We start from the raw sequence: 5,614 nt of genomic DNA on the forward strand, positions 1-5,614 counted from the left end.
GGGGGGGGGGGGGGGGGGGGGGGAGGGGGGAGATTAGATCATTAAAAAGAAGGGCAATGAGTTAGAGGAGGAACTCGCACAATGCAAAAAACATGTTATTCGCTAGCACGCATAAGATCAACAATAAGATTATTGATGTAACTATTGGTTCTAGTCCTACGGTCGGCCCAAGTGAGCTATGAGCGCACACAAAAAAAAAAAAAAAAAAACAACAAAAAAACAAAAAACAAACACTACCATGGTGGCCGAGGCTATCCTCGGCCATGGTAGTCGATCCCGTTCGGTGGCGCTTCGATTTCGTTCCGAAAAAAAACGGTGCTCTGATCACGTTCCAAAAAAATAAATAAATAAAATGAAAAATAAATAATTATTATACCAAAAAAATAAAACTTATACGTCCTGTTTCTCTATGCGTGTAGCCTAGGATATTCAACAAATGATAATTCTACACTAGTATTACTCCCTAAGTGACTCGCTACGCTCTCAACTTGTGAGTAGGGGGCTGGTGACAGGATAATTTGACAAGGTGTTAGATCTGACCTGGTACACTTCGTCTAACTCATCAAAGCAATCAACAAGTTAGTTAGTAACGGTCGAGACTGAAGTAGGAAGAGGTAACGGTTCTTACGGTCCGCGTCATCAAAGAACAGTTACGAAGGAGCACGCACAACAATTACTGAGGAACTTGACACTTATAGAGGGGAGCCGTTGCACTTAATATGAGGCCTTTAGTCCACATTAATGTAGTCGTTACCATTGTACAGTATAAAAGTTGAGCCCATATAACAAGTAGAGTGACACGCAAAAAATTCTGTACTGAGACTATAACAACATCACAATTTACTTATATAAATATATTTTGGTAACATTATTACTGTCAACATGTTAGGAGGGAAAATAATGAGGAAATTTTTTTTAGAGGTGCGTAGCTGACAGGATAATTGGGCATGCAGCACCCGACCGGAATCATCAACACTGACCTGAAGGCAACAAACGGTCACCCGTTACACAAAGACGACACATTGATGAGATGAGAATTACTCCAACGGCTCACCATTACCAGCACTCAATGTATGCTCACCATTATTAGCACTATATGTATGCTCACCATTACTAGCACTCAATGTATGCTCGCCAGGACTGGGAGTCCGTTACACTCACCAGAGAAAGAGTGATTGCAGCCATAGTATAAGTAGTAGAGTTGTGGTAGAGGATCGGGAGACACTTTGTTTATGATACGCAACATTACTGTACTAAACTCACTATTGTACTCTTGATACATTAAGATTAATAATACATTCCGGTAACATTCTTACTGGCATTGGTGCTTTCATTGAGAGTTGAGACCAAATCTCAGGCGAAGCTCTACACATAACAACAATTCCAGTTTATCAGTGGAGATGGTGGGATCAAGATCTAGCGATTCCCACAATTCTCATCACGAGAATTGTGGCAACACCAGTGGTGGTCACAATGATGGTCATCACCAGCAACACAACAACAATCACAGTGGAGGGCAGCAAGTTCCCAAAGCACGGGAACCACCTATGAACCCCCAAGCGGCGGCTCGGGTCATTCAGCAGGCAGCGACAACCCTAGCCTAGTTGGGGGTGGAGATTCAAGGACAATTGCCCTAAGCATCCGCGTAGAAAGAGAAAATAGAGGAAAAAAGGACCCAGCTTCTGTGTCGTGGTGCAACTCGTCGGCCGACTATATCTATGCCCGCCATGGGACGGTGGGGTGAAAGGGCTTTAATCCAGCCAAGGTTGTGGGCACAACCGATGACCAAAAGGACCAAGGGTCCACACCAAGGTGAGCAGTCGCACCGGATAGAAGGGATGGGTGAGTCTGGGGGGCCAACTCCATGTCAGTCCACGATGCTCCAGCAAACCCCAAACATGCAGAAGGAAGTGGTGGAAAAACTTCAAAAACATATAGAAGAGCTAGAGAAGATGGTAGAAGTAAGAGAACATTCACCAGAACCTGAGGTGAGGATGGCCGCTCCATTTTCTCCTAGTATAACGAATGCGCCCCTCCCAAGAGATTTTAGGTTGTTCCACTATCAAGGCCTACACCAGGACTTCTAACCCGCGTGTCCACATGACAAGGTACAAGGCAGCTATGGTAATGACCAGGGCAGGCGACGCTATAATGTGTAGAGCGTTTTTGTCCACTTTGAATGGAATCGCCCAAGATTGATTCAACACGATTCCGGATGGTTCGATCCAGAACTTTGCAGAGTTGTCCAAAAATTTCTTTACTTATTTCTTCGGGCATATACAACACAAGAAACCATTTTCACATCTCCATGGAGTAAAACAGGACAAGGGCGAAAACTTAAGAAATTTCTTAAGCAAATGGATGACGGAAGTCAACAATGTATGCGACTTCGATACTAATGCGGCAATCCTCATGTTCATCCACGCATTCAGGTTAGGAAATTTTCATAGACAGTTGAACACTCACCATCCACGCTCCTATGAGGAGCTAATGAGGACAACGAACCGCTATGCCGAGGTCGAGGAGGCTGATAGAAGAAGAAAGATGAGGAAGAGGGCAGGAGGAGTGGGCGATCTGATAAAGTTGACTCGACCAACCAGGCACCACGCCTAAACCAATCATCCACAATAAAGGGGAGGGATCACGAGCGGCCTCGTCTTGCCCCACCGCGACATTTAACACCGCTTACTCATCCAGTTAACATCATTTTAAGTCACGCTGAGGAAGTTTTTCAAAAAAAAAAAATCACGCTGAGGAAATGGGAATGGTAAATTTTCCCTCAGAGTGCATGCAGTTTCTCCGAGTGAGGATCAAATCAAATACTGCCAGTTCCACCAACAGGTTGGTCATGACACGGACGAGTGTCACACTTTAAAATGGCAAATAGATGAAATAGTGCAGAGCGGTACTTTACGGAGTTTGTTAAGTATCCAGGATAGTACCAGCATCAACAAAGCCTATCCAGAAATGTGTGAAGAAAGGAAGAGGACCCCACGCCATTCACTTCCAATGCCAAGAAGAGAATATGAGACCATGCCATGCAAGAAAAGGACAATGTAATACAAGAGGAGCCGGTAAAACGCAAGAAATATGTTATTCATTGATGATCCGCCCTGATTAGATTTGTAAAAACGAGGAAAAAAAACCACGGCTCTATGCCGAGGCTCGGTTAGTAACGTCGCTACAAAGAAAAAAATAAAATAAAATAACCTCGGCTCTATGCCCTCGGCACATTGCTGGGGCGCACCTCAACTTTGTGCCGAGGTGCAAAAATAAAATAAAATAAACATCGACTCTGCCGAGCTGCAAGCTCTCGGCACAGTGCTGGGTGGACCTCAGCTCTATGCCGAGGTGTGAAAAAAAAAAAAAGGCCCAGCGCCGAGGTGCAAAGCCTTGGCACAGTGTTGAGGCACACCTCAGCTCTGTGCCAAGGTGCAAGCCCTCAGCACAGTGCTGGGTGCACCACGGCTCTGTGCCCTTGGCACAGTGCTAGGCTGCACCTCAGCTCTGTGCCGAGGTGCAAAAAAAAAAAAAAAACCTCGGCATAGTGTTGGGTGCACCTCAGCTCTACGCCGAGGTGCAATACCTCCGCCCACCGCCCAGGTGCAAAGTCTCGGCACAGTGCTGGGGCGCACCTCAATTTTATACCGAGGTGCAAAGGCAACAAACGGTCACCCGTGCCGAGGCGGCGCCTCGTCCCTGTGCCATGGTGATAGGTTAAGGTTGGGCTGAAAAGCCCCACCCTGTTTGCTAGGGTTTTGAAGTCCAAGGTGAGCCGAGATGCAGTTGAGGCAAAATCTCAGGTAGCATTCGACCTTGGAATGTACACCATGCAGTGACAGATTTACTTGGTGCTTAGCGAGAAAGATCCCAACTTTGATCCACTGGCCATGGGCTTGCCAGCAATATTTGAGAATCCTAACCTTGAGGCCAGGTGCGAAATAGTTGTTGTTGATGATGCTGCTACTACTGATGTTGTTGATGGCGATGTTGTTGACTCCGAGATGTCTCATCAGCACCTCGGCCCAGCGACGAGGTGCAAAGCCTCGGCTCTGTGCCCTCGGCACAGTTCTAGGGCGCACCTCAACTCTGTGCCGAGGTGCAAATAAAAAAACAAAAAAATATCATCTCTCTTCTGCACTATTGTTACTCACTAGTTGACTCCGTTACGCTCGCAAAATGGGGAGTAGGGGCTGGTGACAGGATAATTGGGCATGACGCACCTGACCCGAATCATCAGCACTAACCCGAAGGCAACAAATGGTCACTCGTTACACAAAGACAACACACTGATGAGATGATAATTACTCCAACGGCTCATCATTACCAGCACTCAATGTATGCTCACCATTACTAGCACTCAATGTATGCTCACCATTACTAGCACTCAATGTATGCTCGCCAGGACTGGGAGTCCCTCACCAGAGGAAGAGACGTTGCAGCCATAGTATAAGTAGCAGACTTGTGGTAGAGGATGGGGAGACACTTTATTTATGACACGCAACATTACTGTATTGAACTCACTATTGTACGTACTCTTGATACGTTGAGATTTATAATACATTCCGGTAACATTCTTACCGTTAGTAGCATTACTCTGAAAATATATATATATATATATATATATATATATATATATATATATATATATATATATATATATATATATATTATAAGTATGAAATGACATGGCATGGAGTCTATGTAAATAGTAACCAGACTTTTATAGACAATAAAAGGTCAAAAGAGTTCAATTATATTATTCTTACAAAAACTTGTTTGAGACAGTGTCACGGATCCTTGTCTGTGAGATATGTTGGATCAATATGAAAATGTAATATTTATACTGAAAAATGTAATACTAATCAGGAATAAAGTTTTTGTTACATATAGGGAATTGAAAGTGTAAACTTTTGAAGAAAAAATTAATATTTTTACATTTTGATTTAAAAGTATTACATTTTTTCTTATAAGTAACAAATATTTTATTCATGACTAGTTGTGTAAACCAACCTAGGTTACCCATAGTTGACCAGCTCAAACCCAATGGCTTGAGGTCGAACCCACGACCTCTTGGTTACAAGTGTAATTCTCTTACCACTTGGGCTGCCCTTGCGAGCCCTTTTATCTCTTCTTAAATATGTGTGTGGGGGATGGGGTGTGTGGTAGGGTTACAATGAGGTAAATGAACTTAGGTTGTCCATATAGCTGACCAACTCAAACTAAGAAGGCCAATAGATCACTTTTGCTGAGAGTCGAACTTGTAATTTTGTGGTTATCACTTTAACAACCTCAACTACTTTAGCACATATAATATAAGGTATTCAACTATTTAAACCAAATTTTGTGAATTGAGTAACAAAGGTAGTGAATTCTCCCACACACATAGTTAACAATAACTCGACAATAAATTAATTGTTATGTAATGTAACTATCAATTGACAATAACTTTAATTAAAAAAAAAAAAGAAATGAAAGTGTGGTGGATGGAAGGTGAAAATGATAATTTGGAGTCAAAATCATGAAAGTATACTATACATATATAACCTGACACATCAACCATAATTTGAATGTGGCTAACTAAAAATGCTAATTGCACTATTTTATTGAATTC

Source organism: Ipomoea triloba, chromosome 2 (assembly GCF_003576645.1).
Source record: "Ipomoea triloba cultivar NCNSP0323 chromosome 2, ASM357664v1".
NCBI lineage: Eukaryota > Viridiplantae > Streptophyta > Magnoliopsida > Solanales > Convolvulaceae > Ipomoea > Ipomoea triloba.